The sequence below is a fragment of the Bos grunniens genome, chromosome 13, assembly GCF_055505025.1.
Source record: "Bos grunniens cultivar Pamir isolate PY7600 chromosome 13, Bosgru_T2T1.0, whole genome shotgun sequence".
NCBI classification, from domain to species: domain Eukaryota; kingdom Metazoa; phylum Chordata; class Mammalia; order Artiodactyla; family Bovidae; genus Bos; species Bos grunniens.
In genome coordinates this window covers 66,994,675-67,013,799 of record NC_141177.1, presented here as the reverse complement: position 1 = coordinate 67,013,799, position 19,125 = coordinate 66,994,675, and the positions used below count along the sequence as shown (strand labels likewise).

General features: G+C 42.0%; 1 protein-coding gene across 3 annotated transcripts in view; it reads left to right on the top strand.

The window, feature by feature from the left end:
* Nucleotides 1–19,125, top strand: part of PRKCQ (protein kinase C theta) — a 158,040-nt gene that overhangs the window by 16,553 nt on the left and 122,362 nt on the right. Inside the window, exon 1 of one of the 3 annotated variants that reach the window (XM_086334798.1) lies at nt 4,219–4,871. The exons of the other annotated variants lie outside the window; for them this stretch is intronic. The gene's annotated coding sequence lies outside the window, so the exon portion shown is untranslated. Of the gene's footprint in view, nt 1–4,218; nt 4,872–19,125 lie in introns of those variants that run through there. 3 annotated transcript variants of the gene reach the window in all.

Sequence of the window (19,125 nt, the reverse complement as noted above, 5' to 3'; positions counted from 1 at the left end):
CCCATGGACTGCAGTGCACTAGTCTCCTCTGTCCTTCACTATCTCCCGGAGCTTGCTTAAACTCAGGTCCATTGAGTCAGTGATGCCATCCAACCATCTCATCCTCTGTCACCTCCTTCCTCTCCTGCCTTCAGTCTTTCCCAGCATCAGGGTCTTTTCTAATGAGTTGGCTCTTTGCATCAGGTGGCCAGAATATTGGAGCTTCAGCATTAGTCCTTCCAATGAATATTCAGGGTTGATTTCCTTTAGGTTTGACTGGTTTGATCTCCTTGCAGTCCAAGGGACTCTCAAGAGTCTTCTCCAGCAACTCGAAAGCGTCAGTTCTGGCACCCAACCTTCTTTATCAACTCTATAGTAACTGTACTGTAATAGGTTTATAATACTTTTCATGCAAATAATACATAGATAACAAATACAAAAAAGAAAACATGTTAAATCTTACAGTACAGTACCTTGAAAAGTATGCCAGACATGTGAACTAACTTACATGACTGGACATGTGAATGCATGTTCACATCTTTGAAAGTTCACAACTTGAAGGTTTGTATGTAGGGAACTTACTGTGTTACCAATGGTTGGAACATGTGCCTCTTCACCAGTAAACAGGAGAGCAGTCACCCAAACACTGAAATCATTCTGCTCTCATTTTAAATTTTGCAAATTGAAGCTACCTATGAAAAAAAGGGCAACAGCGCATTTTTCCTTCTCCTGTGTTAGTGGTGATGGTAGCACAAGAAGTCTGATAACAGCCAGTTCTTCTCAAAATGCTGATTCTTCAAAAAGAACACCTTGATTTCCTCAGTGGACTTTGTTTTTGGAAGATAAGCTCATGAGGAATAGCAGCCAGATAGCATCTTCTCCACTCTAAGAGTGGAAACTCTTTGTTCTTCTGCATCAGTCATTGGAGAAGAAAAGTAAATTATCATGTATTTTTAAATGATTGAATTGCATTACTTCTTTTTTAAAAATATTTATTTACTTATTTATCTTTGGCTACACTGGGTCTTCGTTGCTGTGTGCAGGCTTTCTCTAGTTGGTGGCTAGTGGGGGCTACTCTTTGTTGCAGAACTTGGGCTTATTGCATTGATTTCTCTTGTTGCAGAGCACAGGCTCTACCTTATGGGCTTCAGTAGTACGGTGCATGGGCTAGGGTTCCACGGCAATCCTGGATAGTTAAAGTCCATACGACTTTGAAATAAGTCAGGGAGAAATCACTTGCATAATTCCAAGTTCTGATGCAGAAGCAGCTTAAATATTTGCCAAAAGTGCAGCACAAAGTACTCTCACCTTCCTCTGTTCCAGTAAAAAGAAGGAGTTTACTGCTGGGATTCTTTTTAAGTTCCTGGGCCCTGAGATCTGTTATTATTTATAATACACTTGGGGTATTTGATGAAAGTGCTTTTGGAAAGAAAGCCATGTGAGCAGTAGGAAAGGCTTTGCGTTACTTATTAAAATAAAATAAATGCAACGTTGTTGTTGTTGTTCAGTCACCCAGTTGTGTCCCACTCTTTGCGACCCCATGGCCTGCAGCACGCCAGGGGTCCTTGTCCCTCACCATCTCCCAGAGTTTGCCCAAGGTCATGTTCATTGTGTCGGTGATGCCATCCAGCCATCTCATCCTCTGACGCCCTCTTCTTCTGCCCTCAATCTTTCCCAGCATCAGGGACTTTGCCAATGAGTCATCTGTTCACATCAGATCACCAACATACTGGAGCTTCAGCAACTTGCTTGATCCCAAATTGCCAGTATTGCTAAGCATAAGCTAGCACATAATTTTAGAAATTTAATGAAGGCAAACTTAATCCATTAATAGTGTCCCATAGGTGAAATTGGTAGATAGAAATGCCAATTCAATATTTGAATTTTATTATTTCAAATGAAAGGAAGAAGGGCAAGCCCTTCTCTTTTGAGAACAGGTTAAAGGTGGAGCTAGAGGTTCTCAAAACAGAGAGAATATATCTTCATTAAATATACAAAATCAGGGGACTTCCTAGGCCATCCCATGGTTAAGACTTCACTTTCCAATGCAGGAGGTACAGATCCCATCCCTGGTCAGGGACCTAAGATCCCTCAGGGCCAAAAAAACCAAACATAAAATGGAAGCGGTAATGTAACAAATTCAGTAAAGACTAAAAAAATGATCCACATTAAAAAAAATCTTTTAAAACATAGTAATGTGAAAAAATAAATATACAAAGTCATTTTCTCCTGGAAAAATATGGTAGATATTTTCTGGTGGAAAAAATAGTATAGACCTCTGGGTCTAAATATCTAGACCCAGAGAGAGATCACACCATTTATTCAAGTACTGGTTTGTCTCAAGACACTTAGCAGTATACAGCTAAGAAAGCAAAATATGGAGAACCATCAAACATTCTGCAGGTCCAAAAAGAGACACATGTTTGTTCGGGTGTTTGTCTGAAAACCATCAATAGAAAAGTTCAGGCTGAATTCCAGGGAATTTTAATCCACACACTGCATTCTCTTAGTTTTTTGCAAGATGGAAACAGGATTACATTTTCTAAGAACCAATTTTTTAAAAGCTTGAGCACTAACAAGTGAAGTGTGACGTAGGTTTGAAGTTAGAGTTGGTGATAAGTAATTAAGTGAAGTGCAGCTTAACACATGTTGGCAGGGAGTGGCTTGGTGCTGCTGTCCTGAACTTGTTAAGACCCCAGTGTACTATTTATATTTATTTGACCTAGAATATTGCTTTGGATATCAGTCGCTGTGTAGCAAATATCCGCAAAACTTCGTGGCTTAAAACAACACCATTTGATCTGCTCGTGATTCTGTGGCTCAGGAATTTGGGCTGGCTCTGCTGTTCATGGATTCACACGGGGTCTCTCCTGAAGTTGTGCACAGATCTGAAATGGGATTGCTCATATTGGGTTGGCCAAAAAGTTTGTTTAGGTTTCTCCATACCATCTTACAAAAAAACCCAAATGAACTTTTTGGCCAACCAAAAAGTGTATTATATGGACTTCCTAAAGAATCTGCCTGCCAATATGGGAGACATGGGTTTGTTCCCTGGCTCAGGAAGATCCACTGGAGAAAAAAATAGCAACTCACTCTAATATTCTTGAGTGACATGGGACAAGGTAGAGAATGGCAATTCTTGAAAATACTAATATTCTTGCCTGGGAAATCCCATGGACAGAGGAGTCTAGTGGGCTACAGTCCATAGGGTCACAAAGAGTTGGATGTGACTGAGCGACTAAGCAGCAATAGATGGCACTTGGCAGGTATGGCTAGAAGACTGGAACCCTCCAGCTCCTTCTCTTTCTCTCTGTGCAGCCACGTTGGACTTCTTTTCATGGTGATTAGATCCTAGCAGTAAATATTTGCAGTAGACAAAGGCTCAAATCTCTTAAGGGCCAAACTAAGAAGCCACGGAGCATCACTTCTGCTGAGATCTCCTGGTCAAAGCCAGTCCCAGGTCAGCTATGATGACAGGGAGGAGCATCACTGGAGAGCTTTGGAATGGGAGGTGCTCTGGCAGCTACCCTTGGAAACACACGTATTTAGGCTGTGATAGGATAATATTTCACCACCTCACATTTCTTTTCTGAGACGGAACCTCTAGTCTCATTGGTGGCAGAAAAGTCTGACGCAAACAAAAATGGGATTGCCATTCTCTCCCTTGCCCCACGTCACCTGTAGAATAAGATCCAGGCCCTTGACACAACTCGCAGGTCCCCTGCCCACCTCTCCAGTCTCCCTCTCCCAAGGACCTGAGCACCACCTTTTCCTTCCATGCCTCTTGGTTAGCGTAGCTCCATGGGGGACCACACGCTAGAGATGCCCTTCTCCCCCTCGCATCCTCACTCGGCCGACCCCTCAGACATCACTGCCTCTGCAAAGGCGCCCCCACCCCCTGCTCTAATTAAAACATCCTTTCCCCCCTAAGTGAGCGCCCCAGCTTCCTGTACCGGAAGCCACTTCGGCAGTAACAACACCCCCTCTGCCCCGACCACACTGTGAGCTCCTTGAGGGCCAGGATCCGGGTCTCTCTCTCCAGTCCAGCCCTGGGCTCGTCCCCTACTCAGCAGGTGCTCAGTACATAGCTAGGACGTTGGTGTGATCTCCGCACAGGGTAGAGCAGGGGGGTGCCTTGAGGGAAGACCAGAAAACCCCAAACAGGAAGAAGGCGGGTGTGATGAGGAGGAGGTCAGAGCTGTGAAAGTAAGCCTGTGACGGAGCCAAAGGGGTGGATGCAGAACTGCCACCGTGCAGAGAGAGAACAGGCCAGACACACAGAGCGTGAGACACGAGCTTAGCAGCTGAAACAGAATGGTCAGCTAGAGCTCAGTGTCGCGATTAAGAAGGAAGAAGCAGGGAGGAAGCTGGCATCAGACCTGGCTGTGTGCATTCACGGAGATACTGGAGCAGCACCCCATAAGGGCATCCCATGAAAAGGCGGGGCACCCGGATGCCAAATAGCACCGAACCTCAGCCCTCCTCCACACACCTTCTCCACAGGTGACTGCCTGGCCAAGAGGGCAGGGGAGAAGTTGGGCAAAGCGATGATGAGGCGGTGCTTATTTCACTTAGGTGCCTGTTGAGTGACTAGCCCTCCTCCACAGCCACGCTGACTGCATACCGTGAAAGTGAAACTGACGACTGTTGGGCTTGACGCGAGCTTCAGGGGAAGTGGTGCGACTCGGGGGAGGGAGCGGGAAGGCCCACCTTGAACGAGCAGAGCTGCTTTTTGACAAAACAACTCTAAAGGAAGTAATCATTGTGAGAAAATGTTTTCTGCTAAGTGGTGGAAGAAGCAAACATGATCGTCGTCCCTTTGACTCTGTTGAGTGGATAAACTCAAGACTAATAGTTACAACTAACTTGGATCGAGATTTTTCTGCATCCAGGTACTGCTCTGATCAGCTTACATCTGTTAGTTAACCTACTTGAGTGGATCGTCTTATTGTCCCCATTTTGCAGATGAGGAAAGAGTTAAACAGCTTGTTCAAAGTCACAGAGCTGCTAAACGGCAGAGCTCAGATTTGAACCTGGGCAGCTTGATGCTATAATCTGTGTTCCTGACGCTCCACTTGGCTTAGCCTGAGTTAGGCAATATACTGTATCTACTGACTCATTGTTTTTTAAAAATATTACCGGACAGTAGTGTTAATTCTAAGAAATGAGTTATGAGACTTCCTTCCCTCCTTATATCAGTTATGGTTTGGGGCACATTGTAAAATGTCAAAGTCTATCATCTGTGGGCACACACACACACACACACACATGTATATGTTGACTACTGTAACTTGCAAAGAGCTGTTCACAAGAAAGTGTGTTTAATTAAAAATGAGTGAGAAATGCAGCCAGATTAATCTCCTTTGGTAATAACTTTGAAGTTTGAAATTTGACTTTGTAAGGCAATTCTGGAGAGGAATGATATATTTTTATGCTGTGAGACATATTTATATTCTTTCTCAATATATGCCTGAGGTAACTTTGTAATCTGATTTTAAGTCAGTATGTTTGCGTATTTATGAAATCACTGGTAAGATTCAAATTGTTTCTGATCCCTTTTATGTGTGTTATTTATTGATTTTTGTTATTTGACACGTTCTGAAGCCCAAGATTCCAGAAAGTCCAAAGCGATATCCTTATTCAAGAAAACACTTGTTTTGCCAATATTGTCCAAAGAATAATTATTTTTAAATCTCAAAGCTCTGTACTCTATTATTTTTCTGGTTGGCTTTCAAAATAAACTAGAAATATCATAGGTGTTTCATATTTGAGCAAATGGGCAGTTTTCAGAGGTGGAATATAAATGTTAGTCCTGAAAACGAATAAACAGAAAAACCTGTAACAACCACTGAGATGCAGAATGCCCATGATGCATTGTCTTCAGGGCAGAAACAAAGCGTACCTATGCTTTCTGGGGCTTCTGTTTTAGCCTTATCTTTCTGACCCTTATGGACCCTTATGCTTCTGACCCTGTGCAACTCTCCTGGGCCAGCACTTGGAGATTTATGGGTTCACCCATAGAGGGAAGGAGGAGTCTGTGAACAGTACAGAGGGATTTGTTTTTCCTTGGAGTAGACATTCTAGCAAATTAAAGGGTGGCTGTCTTTGGTATGCTCCTTCCCACCTGATCTCAAAATACCCTCCAGTAACCACCTGAAAGGCCTCATTTCTTCGTGGTACCAGAATTCTGCCAGCTAGAAATTTAAGACACACAGATCCTCTGAAAAATGCAAGTACCACTGAGATCGCCTTCACACGTTAGAGTGGCTTAATCAGTAACTTAGAGAAAATGGAAACTTTTATGACTTGGAACAAGCAGGGAATTATTCAGTCCACAGACAGTAATTGATCCAGCCCTTCATTGATCATTGTCAGTGATGGATGTGGTGTTGGGAATACAGGGGAGAAAAGAGAGCTGAAGTCCTAACCCTCATGGAGGAGAAAGCCATTAAAAATCAAACAAAAAACAGTATGTAAGTTAAGATCATCTAGCTCACGACAGTGCTGTGAAGTTACAGTAAAAAGAATGAAGAATTGAGAAAAATTTCTGGAACCTGGCCTGTTCTTAGATTACTAAGTGCTTGCTTTCTATGGAGTGGGAGGGAGAGGAGAAATATCTGCTATGTGCTCACTGCCATAAAATCATGGGTAAGCATATGACACAGTAATCCCACTACTGGGCATGTGGCCTGAGAAAACCACAACTGAAAGAGACACATGTACCCCAGGGTCCACTGCAGCTCTTTTTACAATAGCTGGGACAGGGAAACAGCCTAGATGTCCATCGACTGATGAATGGATACAGAAATTGTGGTACATATATACAATGGACTGTTACTCAGCTTTAAAAAAGAACACATTTGAGTCAGTCCTAATGAGGCAAATAAATCTAGAGCCTATGGTACAAAGTGAAGTAAGTCAGAAAGAGAAGGACAAATACTGTGTATTGGCGCATGTGTATGGAATCTGGAAAGATGCCCCTGGTGAACCTACTTGCAGGGCGGTAGTGGAGATGCAGACACAGAGAACAGACTTGCGGAAACAGTGTAGGAGGAGAGGGTGGGACGGATTGAGAGAGTAGCATGGAAACTTTACATTACGGTATGTGAAAGAGATAGCCAGTGGGAATGGGCTGTGCAACACAGGGAGCTCAGCCCAGTGCTCTGTGGCTACCTAGAGGGGTGGGAGATGGGAGGGAGGTTCAGGAGGGAGGGGACATAGGTATTCTGTGGCTGCTTCATGTGGATGTATGACAGAAACCAGCACAAAATTGCAAAGCAATTATCTTCCAATAAACAGTTACCAAAAAAAAAAATTGGTATAAAGAAAAAGAAGGTGCAGACAAGTCACCAGTGATACAGAAAAGTCCTGTTCTGTCCTTCCCTGGTTCCAAGTGATGCATAACCCTTATTTTCTCTGTTCGTCCATGAGGCCTGCCCTGACTCCTTTGTCACCACTGGGTTGTGTTTTTTTTTTAAGCTGGTACATGCCTGGGATTTAGGTTGTCATTACTTATTTGTTATCTAAATAGATATATGGATTCTGACTATTATGATTCCAATTAGTAAAGAGGGCCTCTCCCTTTCCAAAACATCCAGAACTTTTTCATGCCTCTTGCTGCTGTTTTAGCACCCAGGCAAATGAGTAGAAGGAAACGAAAGGACTGTCTAATTACTTCCCACCCCTGCAGCCCAAGCCCCCAGTCTGTCACTTCCTTTCCTTGTTTTAACATCTGCATATTGGAGGGAGTACGCTTCACTGTGCCTGAGAAAGCATGCTTATGTGTGTGGTAGGTGCTCAGTTGTGTCTGACTGTGACCCCACGGACTGCAGCCTGCCAGGCTCCTCTGTCCATGGAATTCTCCAGGTGAGAATACTGGAGTAGGGAGCCATGCCTTTCTCCAGGAGATCTTCGTGACCCAAGAATCGAATCCAGGCCTCCTGCATTGCAGGCAGATTCTTTACCATCTGAGCCACCAGGGAAGCCCGGAGAAGGCACTTACTGTCTAGTTTACTGGAAAAGGAATACCACTAGTCAATTTGAAAATAGTCTTTCCCCTCTTCTTTCCCCTAAGGATAAATACTCTTAGCATTTTCTGATCTTAATAATATTGAGATAAAAATAGTGAAGTACAGAATTTTAGCAAGGACAGGTGTTTTTAGATTCTTCATTTTTAAAATTTATTTTAAATTTTAATTGGAGGATAAGTGCCTTACAATGTTATGTTAGCTTCTGCTGTGCAACAGTTTGAATCGGCTATAAGTATACACAGATCCCCTCCCTCTTGAGCCTGCCTCTGACCCTCACCCCCCATCCCACCCCGTTAGGTCGTCACACAGCATGGAGCTGAGCTCCCTGTGTTATACAGCAGTTTCCCACTGCTATCTGTTTTACACACGGTAGTGTATACATGTTAATGGTACTCTCAATCCGTTCCTCCCTCTCCTTCCCCTGCTATGTCTACAAATCTGTTCTGAATATCTAGACCCTTCTTTTTAAAGGCAAGGAAACTGGGGCTTAGATGAGATATTTGGGGTATCACAGCTGGTTGGTGGTAGGAGTCGAGAAAGTAGAAGTTTTCATGACTTCCAGTGCTTAATTCTGGCTGCAGAGGAGCCTTAATAAATACCAGTGGTCTCCCACCCCAACCTCAAAAATTGAACATCAACCTATAAAATCTTATTTTTCTCCTGAAACTAAGTGACCATATCATCACAAATGAAACGGACGTGGTCCAAGAAATGGTGCTTCCAGCAAGCAGGGGTTCCCCTAAGAACTTCTGCTCCCAGGGGCTCTCTGGAGTCAACCCATCACCTTTCTTTGTCCAAAGCACTTTCTCAGACTTTCATGCTATACACGCATGACACTTGCTTGCTAAATCATCAGCTTAATTTATTTACCCCATTTCTTTTATCTCAGTTTTCTGGTTGTATTTTATCTAAGTCATCTTTACTTTAGTTGAGCTAGAGCTGTGGTTTTGCAAATTAAATCAGTTGTGGGTTTCTGCATATATCTCCTCTCTGTGTTTACTAAGCTTTTTTTTTTTTTTAACTAACATTATAGGTTCTGTTTTCATCTTACTAGTTGTGTGAGGGGAGGTTTGTTTTGCTTAAGTTTCTTTGAGACAAAACTATTTAGAGGAACACATTTTAAGAAACTAAAATATTTTTAAATGCCTGGTTTAATCGATATCTTTAGCCACAGTTCAGTTTCTTTAAAGTTTGGAAGTTTGTCCATAATGAAGAAATTGTGTAGTTTTTGAGTCTGGACTTCATACCGTAGGCAGAGAGAAGTTTTATGTTTTTCAACATTGAAGAGATTTTGGAAAGACAGCTTTTATGGTTAAGATGAAGGACAAATAGACTGCATGCAAAGACGAGGAGGTTGGTACTAATAAGGGGACTACTGTAATAATCTAGGGAAAAGGTCTGAAGTTGTCAAGCTAAAGGATTGGAGAAAGAAGGAAAGTGAAGTCGCTCAGTTGTGTCCGACTCTTTGTGGCCCCATGGACTATAGCCTACCATGCTCCTCCCTCCATGGGATTTTCCAGGCTAGAGTACTGGAGTGGGTTGCCATTTCCTTTTCCAGAGGATCTTCTCCACCCAGGGATCGAACCTGGGTCTCCTACATTGTAGGCAGATGCTTTACGGTCTGAGCCACCAGGGAAGTCAAAAGGATTGGAGAGTAAGGATCCAATACAAAAGAAACAACGGGATAAAACTGGTAGGTCTTGTTGCACAGTTGGATGTAAGAGGTAAAAATCAAGGAGTACTCACAGTTGATTCCAATATTTCTAGCTTGGAAGAGTCAGTGGATGGTAATTCCATTGAGCAGGACAGGAGAGAGCAGAGAGGCATGAGCACTGAAGAAAAGGTAGAACTCGTATTTGTTCTGGCTGTGCCTGAGCTGGCAGAAAGACACGTGGAGTGATCCAGTGTGTAGCTGAAACTATAGGACTAAAGGCGTGCAAGTGTAGTTCAAGAAGAATGTCTTTTTGAAGTCATCACTAAGTAGGGGATCACTGAAGCCACCAATGTGGGTGTGATTAGCCAGAAAGGACTCAAGTTGAAACCTGGATGTGTTTCAGAAGTTTAGGTAAAGAAAGCTGAACTAGGAGTGGCTGAAAGAGTGACCACAGAGATGAAAGGGCAGGCAGAGGGGGAAGGACTATCAGCAGTGCTGTGTAATATGGAGGAAGAAGATTAAGAATGAGCCACTGGATCTGGAAACTGGCGTCATCGGTGCCCTTGGGGAGAGCTGGGTCAGCAGAGTGGTGGGTAAAGAAGGCAAAGGGAGAGGGTAGAGAAGCTGCCCGATGGTGGGAAGGGATGCTTGCTGCTGGGGGAGGGGAGACGCAACCGCATCTGCAGAAGCGAAGTCACAGGTTGTCAGGGATGGGGAATACAAGCACATTTGTGAGTGAGTGGTCATTCAGTCACTCAGTCTCGTCCGAATCTTTGCGACCCCGTGGGCGGCAGCATGCCAGGCTTCCCTCCACTGTCTTTGAGGAGTTTGCTCAAACTCATGTCCATTGAGTCAATGATGCCATCCAACCATCTCATCCTCTGTCGTGCCTGGGTTGGAGAGGGGGTGAGATCACAAGGATGGTGGGCATTGGTGGGGGGGGGTCAAGGAAAAGAAGAGGTTCCAGGGATGTGGCCCTGGAATGTGATCGTACACAGGACACAGCTGGGGGAGAACAGGTGGAGAAGACGTAAGTTGGACCAGAGGGAAGGAAGTTGAGCAGGTTTATGCCTTGAGGCTTCCATCTTCTCGTGAAATAGTTCCATCTGCTGAAGGTGGAGAAGACAGAGTTATGGTTTTGGAGAATAAGGAGAAAAAGTGTGTGACAGCCTACTTAGCAAACAAAAGGAAATGGACCAGGAATGAAATTTTATTAAAATATTGTTAGTGAAGTCAGTAATAAATGCTTAGATTATTTGTTGCTTTTTATTATGCTAAAAGTACATACAGCTTAATTTTTACCATTTCAACCATTTTTAAGTGTAGAATTAGTGGCATTCATATGCAGTGATGGCTGCATAACTCCAAGTTATCCATTTCCAGAACTTTCTCATCACCCCAAGCAGAGATTCTGGACAAAATTTCTCCCCTTAGCCACTGGTAATCACCACCCTATCTTCTGTCTCTGAATTTGCTTGTTTTATCTATTTCATATTATTTGTTGCTTTTAAAGCATAATCCATAAAATAAGAAGGAATAACAGGAAGGTAGTATTTCTAACTGTAATGTTCCATTGATGGAGGTCCATCTTAAACCATTCTCTATTTTTAAAATCCACTTATAAAGCATTAATGTTATAAAATTGGTATAATGCATTATCCTTAAAGTAACTCAAATTCACTTGGGAACCCCATAAATTCTACTTTGATGCTTTTTTTGACGTGCACAAAACTGGATGCTGCAGTTTTGTGCATGTCAAAAACTATATTTTTCTCCCATCTAAATGATAGCATAGAATTGCTGTTTGGTAAATATTTTTCTGTTTAGCAATCTGTTTCAGAGGATTGCTTTATTCATCTGAATTTATGTTTTCTGCATTAGGAGTTCCTAAAAATAGCTAATATATGCCTCACTTAGACAAATGAGAGGTTTTCCTACTAAGATATGCAAATAAATAACCACCCTGCTTTATATGTCAGTTAGAGGTGACAGGAACTGATTTTCACTTCTCAAGAAGCGGCTCAAATAAATCATGATAGCTCTGTAGTCAGTTATTTTTAATGGAAATAAGCTTTCTTCCCAGTAAAAGTAAATTTGAATGTGATGCGTTAGAAGAAATGCCTTATATGGCAGTCATCTTCCAGCAAAAGTTGACAAAATCCCAGGTGTTCCTCTCCCCATAGCAGCACACGGTGGACGTGGCCTCAGCAGGTTCCTTCTAAATTTAGGGCTCTCAAGGGAAGTGGCATCAGCCACAGCATTTCCCCAGGCCCTGAAGCTAGCCACTGCCTCTAAATATTGCTGACCAGGCTATCAAAAGGGGAACTATTTTCATATCATTTGCCTACCCCCATCTCACCTCCTCTCATCCAATCCCAACACCCTTTCATTCCTGGCTCAGAGCCTCACTTCTCTCCTAAAGCTGCTGGTGTGGAGTTTTTCCTCTTTAGAAATTGTGGTGGTGGTGTTTTTCAGTGGCTAAGCCATGTCTGACTCTTTGCAACCCCATGGACTGTAGCACACCAGGCTTCCCTGTCCTTCACCACCTCCTGGAATTTGTTCAAACTCATGTCTGTTGTGGAGAAGGCAATGGCACCCCACTCCAGTACTCTTGCCTAGAAAATCCCATGGACAGAGGAGCCTGGTAGGCTGTAGTCCATGGGGTCTGTAAGAGTTGGATATGACTGAGCAACTTACTTTCACTTTTCATTTTCATGCATTGGAGAAGGAAATGGCAACCCACTCCAGTGTTCTTGCCTGGAGAATCCCAGGGACGGGGGAGCCTGGTGGGCTGCCATCTATGGGGTTGCACAAAGTCGGACACGACTGAAGCGACTTAGGAGCAGCAGCGTGTCCGTTGAGTTGGTGATGCCATTAACCATCTCATCCTCTGTCACCTCTTCTCCTCCTGCCCCCAGTCTTTCCCAGCATCAGGATCTTTCCTAATGGATTAGCTCTTCACATCAGGCCTACTGGCTTTTGTTGGTTTATGTGTACATCACATATCCCAGGCGCACTGTCATCCTCTTGAAGTTAATGTGTTTTAATCCATACATTCATGAATGATCACCGTTTTACAGATGAGGACTTTGGTTGCAAGGAGACAAAGTAACTTGGCCTGAGGTCACACAGCTGAATTCAACAACAGATGGTTGAATTGGGTGTTTAAGAGTGGAGAGTGAAATAGGTGTGTTTCTTCCCTAGGATTACTTGAACGAGCTCTGCCAGAGTTTGTCTTTGAGGCTGTTGTTTTTGCTAATTCTATCTCTAACAGACATCTGTTTGTTCTGGAGGCCTTTCTCCAGATATAAGATACAGTTCCATACTTAGTTATCTTCAGATTTTTAAAAATTATCATCACATTTCTTGCCTCCCAGAGATAATCTTGGTTAAAGTTTTAGGTGCTGGAAACTAGTGACGCATTTACAGATTGTACATTTCAGAGAGCAATTTGACAATAACTATACTATAGTCGAAGATGTGTATACACCAAAATGCAGTGGTTCTGCTACTTTGTGCCTGTTTTGTAGAAACCTGTGGCAAAGCAGATATCTGCAAGAATGTTCACAACAATATGATTAAGAAAAGCCAAGAAAATTGAACATTGGCAGAAGAATCGATAAAAAAGATTGCAGTGTATTTATTTCAGTGAAATTGTAAGGAGCAGTGATTTTCAAGTGTGGTCCAGAGATTCCTGGCGATCCTGTTGACTTCTTTCAGGGTATTTCCAGATCAAAACTCATTTCACAGCATGACTAAGACCTTTTTCACCTTTTCTCTCTCATTCTGTACAGTGGAGTTTTCCAGAGGCCGTGTGTTATGATAGCAACAGACTGAATGCAGAAATAAGAATAAGAAGCCAGCTGTCTTCCATTAAGCCAGACATGAAAGAGATTTTAAAAAGTGTAAAACAGAACCACTTTTCTCATTGCCTTTTGTGTTGAAAAAGTATGAAAAATAAAAAGTATATTTTATTTAATCATAAAATATGTTCTTATGTTAACTTTATATAATGGATCTTATTATTTTAAATTGTTGTTCTTCATTGTTCAGTTGTCAAGTCATGTCTGACTCTCTGCGACCCCCCGGACTGCAGCACACCAGGCTTCCCCATCCTTCACTATCTCCCTGAGTTTGCTCAAACTCATGTCCATTGAATCAGTGATGCCATCCAACCATCTTATCCTCAGTCGTCCCCTTCTCCCGCCTTCAATCTTTCCCAGCATCAGGGTCTTTTCCAATGAGTGGGCTCTTTGCATCAGATGGCCAGAGTATCAGAGCTTCAGCTTCAGCATCAGTCCCTCCAATGAATATTCAAGGTTGATTTCCTCTAGGATTGATTGGTTTGATCTCCTTGCTGGCCAAGGGACTCTCAAGAGTGGTCTCCAGCACCACAATTGGAAAGTATCAATTCTTTGGTGCTCAGCCTTCTTTATGGTCCAACTCTTACATTCATACAACTACTGGAAAAACCATAGCTTTGACTAGACAGACATTTGTCAGCAAAGTGATTTCTCTGCTTTTAAATACACTATCTAGGTTTGTCATAGCTTTTCTTCCAAGGATCAAGTGTCTTTTAATTTCATGGCTGCAGTCACTGTCCAAAGTGATTTTGGAAACCAAGAAAATAAAATCTGTCACTATTTTCATTGTTTCCCCATCTATTTGCCATGTAGTGATGGGACCAGATGCCATGATCTTCATTTTTTGAATGTTGAGTTTTAAGCCAGCTTTTTCATTCTCCTTTTTCACTTTCATCAAGAGGCTCTTTAGTTCCTCTTCACTTTCTGCCATTAAAGTGGTATCATCTGCATATCTGAGGTTGTTGGTATTTCTCCCAGCAGTCTGGATTCCAGCTTGTGTTTCACCCACCCCAGCATTTCACATGATGTACCCTGCATATAAGTTAAATAAGCAGGGTGACAATATACAGACTTGATGTACCCCTTTTCAATTTTGAACCAGTCTGTTGTTCCATGTCCATTTCTAATTGTTGCTTCTTGTCATGCATACATATTTCTCAGGAGGCAGGTAAGGTGGTCTGGCATTTCCATCTCTTGAAGAATTTTCCACAGTTTGTTGTGATCCACATAGTCAAATGCTTTAGCATAGTCAATGAAGCAGAAGTAGATTTCTTTTTAATTCCCTTGCTTTTTCTGTGATCCAACAGATGTTGGCAATTTGATCTCTGGTTCCTCTGCCTTTTCTAAATCCAGCTTGTACATCTGAAAATTCTTTGTTCATGTATTGCTGAAGCCTAGCTTGAAGGATTTTGAGCCTAATTTTGCTAGTGTGTGAAATGAGTTCAATTGTATGGTAATTTAAACATTCATAGACATTGCCTTTCTTTAGGATTAGAATGAAAACTGACCTTTTCCACTTTCGTGGCCACTGCTGATTTTTTTCAGCATTATTTTCTGGTATGGCAAATATTAATTAACTGAATCCACTTAAACCAAAGCTCTTGAGTAGCCTCAGTAATTTTTTTAAAGGTAAAGGAATCCTAAGACCAGAAAGTTTGAGAACCACAGCTATAGAATGAATAAAATGAATATTTGAGATTACATGTACCAAGAAAAATGAATCTCACAAATATAAATGGAGTTGCAGAAGAATGTAAATAACAGTTTATATATTGACTTTTAAAGTCAGTTAAATAGTCTTGAAATTACAAGACGATTACTCCTTGGAAGAAAAGTTATGACCAACCTAGATAGCATATTAAAAAGCAGAGACATTACTTTGCCAACAAAGGTCCGTCTAGTCAAGGCTATGGTTTTTCCTGTGGTCATGTATGGATGTGAGAGTTAGACTGTGAAGAAAGCTGAGTGCCGAAGAATTGATGCTTTTGAACTATGGTGTTGGAGAAGACTCTTGAGAGTCCCTTGGACTGCAAGGAGATCCAACCAGTCCATCCTGAAGGAGACCAGTCCTGGGTGTTCATTGGAAGGACTGATGCTAAAGCTGAAACTCCAGTACTTCGGCCACCTCATGCGAAGAGTTGACTCATTGGAAAAGACCTTGATGCTGGGAGGGATTGGGGGCAGGAGGAAAAGGGGACGACAGAGGATGAGATGGCTGGATGGCATCACTGACTCGATGGATATGAGTTTGAGTAAACCCTGGGAGTTGGTGATGGACAGGGAGGCCTGGTGTGCTGCGATTCATGGGGTCACAAAGAGTCGGACACGACTGAGCGACTGAACTGAACTGAAGCAGGCAATAGTAGAATAGAAATAGATATATAGATATTTATTACATGTATAAAAATGGAGGGAATAATAAACTCTGGCGTCTGGATAGTAGTTCTCTTGGTGAGAGTGTGAAAGGGAATTCAGTCAGGAGAAGGATATTGGAAGCTTCAAATATATTGGTTAGGTTTTCTGTTTTAGGTTGGATTGTAGGTATTGGGTATTCATCAAGTTATTTTTTATATTTTGTATGCCTGAAATGTTTTATAGTACAATTTTAAAACTAATAGCTATATACAACACAACAACAACAAAAAACAGAGTCCAACTTAAAAAATCAATGAAGGCCATGAATAGCCATTTTTCCAAAGATGATATACAAATGACCAAAAAGTGTATGGAAAGATACTCAATATCATTGCAAATTAATACCATGATGAGATATCACCTCACACCCATTAGAATGGCTAGTTCGAAAAAACCAACAAGTTTTGGTGAGGATGTGGAGAAATTAGAACCCTTGTACTCTGCTGTTGAGACTGTAGAATGGAACAGCCACTATGGAAAAAAAATATGGCAGGTCCTCAAAACAATTAAGACTAGAATTACAGTGTAATCCAATAGTCACCCTTGTGGATATTCATTCAAAAGAATTGAAAGCAGCATCTTAAAAAGATATTTGCTCACCGAAGTTCGTAGCTGCATTATTTGCAATATCCAACAGGTGGAAACAACTGTTTCCATTCATCATGCAACTGACAGGTGAAAGGATAAACATAATGTGACATGTACAATGAGTATTATTAAAAAGAAAGGAAGTACGTCAATAAAAAAGGAAGGATATTCTGACATATGCTATGACATGGGGTTGAATAATATTCTACTTTAACCTTTTTAGGCTTCAACTTTCTCTTCTGTAAAATGGGATCAGTAGCCCATTCTTCAAAGGTTGATGTGCGGATTTAACGAGAACGTGAAAAATGATGGCCAGTGCCTAGCACAGAGCTTTGGCCCATACATAATCATTTCCTTCTCTTCCCTTTCTAAATTATAAATGTCATGAGGATCAGGTAGAAGGAATACACTTTTCTCATTTCCCTAGTTCCTTGTGTCACACATTAGTGACAGCATAGTCATTATTATCGTGTTGAATTGAATTGGAGAAGCTCCTGCTTCAGTAATTTAGAGATCTGTTCCCAGCGTGGTAACAGTGATTGTCTGTTTCACTCTCTCCTGCTCCTCTCCCCCAACAACCCCTACCACCTGGACATCAATAACATGAGTGAAAAAGTAGCAGACGTGTCACTCAGGAAAACAAAGCTGATTTGATACGTTAGTTGGATTGGATCTCTGTTAGGTAAGAGAGAATGTTGAATAGTTATCTGATCAATGCAGGTATTGAGGACGAGCAGGAAGAATCAAATTGCAAGTCAAGACCCAGTTTCCAGTTATCTTAATTTGTAATCCTCCTTTGGCCTGAGTCAATAAGAATTAATCACTAGGGAGTTAATTATAGTGTCACTGGTTGCTGTTACCAGTGTGTTGTGGTCCTTGATTAGATGGGCAAGTTGGTACTTAAGCTGACGATGTGTCATTAGAGAGGCAAGTCCAAGGGAGAAGCTTGCGTGCGGTTGATTTCGGTGGAGACATCCAGCCATCCACGATCTTTCTGGAATAGATGTCAAATAGGTGCAGAAAACTGGGACTATGACAATCAGTTTAACGTGTTTCAGATTGATTTACCCCCATTCTTTGCTCCAAACCTCTCTCTCTGAAGCTCTCCCTAAATAGTAGCTTAACACATAAATTGTTTGTCCTGAGAATGTTTTGCTATGAGTTAATGACTCTACCCTCAATTCATAATAGAAGTATGCTCAGGGAGAAAAGTCAAATTTTTGGAAATCCGTCCTTAAAAGAATCTTGCCTGTCTAGACTGAGAAAGCAATGAATATAAGTTTATTATGTAGAAAATGTCTATTGTATTGTCTCTTAAGAAAAATTTGGTAACTGCTAAAAGTTTGTGAGTATTTTACTAGTCACCTGAAATAATAGAGCTTTCTCAGTTTTCTGGAAGTAAAGGTGTCATCTGTGTCACAAACTAGGCTTCTGCATGTTTGATTGGTAGAATTGAACACAACAGAGCTCAGGGAGACCAAACCCGTAATTGACTGGAAAAGAAAGAAATGTTTTGTTTATGCTAAACTAAACCCAAAGAGAAGGAAATGGCAACCCACTCCAGTGTTCTTGCCTGGAGAATCCCAGTGACAGGGGAGCCTGGTGGGCTGCTGTCTGTGGGGTCGCACAGAGTCGGACACGACTGAAGCGACTTAGCAGCAGCAGTAGCAAACCCAGAGAGCAAAGTCATTTGTAGGACTTACAGACTTGGGGGGTCTGTCTGAAAATAAAGAAAAGATGAAACATAGTATTATACAAACAAACACATTCTTCCTGGGATCTCCTCCTCAGCAGTTACACAGGGCCTTCCCAGAGGATAGAGTAGGTTAGCAATTAACTAGGCGGCTTTGGAGACAGAGGAGTGCTAGGTGCCCTGGTCGTGGGTGTGGCAGGTAGGGGCCCAGGAGTGCCTCACATCTTTAGATCTGTCCTGTGCATGTTGATAAAGATACATATTAACTCGATACTGACATTTTTGCTGTTACCCTTTCTTCCAAAACATACATTGTGACTCCTTTGTACTTCTAACTGGAAGGAAATTTATTGTAAAGTAGTGAAGTGTTAGTTGCTCAGTCACTTCCGACTCTTTGTGACTCCATGGACTGTAGACTGCTAAGCTCCTCTGTCCGTGCAAGAATACCTCCAGGCAAGAATACTGGAGTGGGTTGCCTTTCCCTTCTCCAGGGGATCTTCCTGATCCAGGGATTGAATCCGGATCTCCCACACTGCTGGCAGATTCTTTACCATCTGAACCACGAGGGAAACCAAAGTAGTGAAACGTCAGAATAAATAATTTGTTTTAAGCACATTTGATTAATTGGAGGGTGCGTAAAATAATTTAAATAGTTAAAAATATGTTGTCTGGGGGCACCCACCTTTAAGAATAGACCCTCTGGCTGCCTGGGGCACACAGATGCTGTATCCTGGCTCCTTTTCCTTTTCAGCTGCAAATCCTCATGTGAGATGTTTAACCTTGTAACCCATGCCCAGATTCTTCATCTGTAACGTAGAGATAATGATTTCTATCTTGCAGAGCTGCTGTGGGCATTTTTTTTTTTTTTTTTTTGCATTTCACATATTATTTGTATTTACTTAT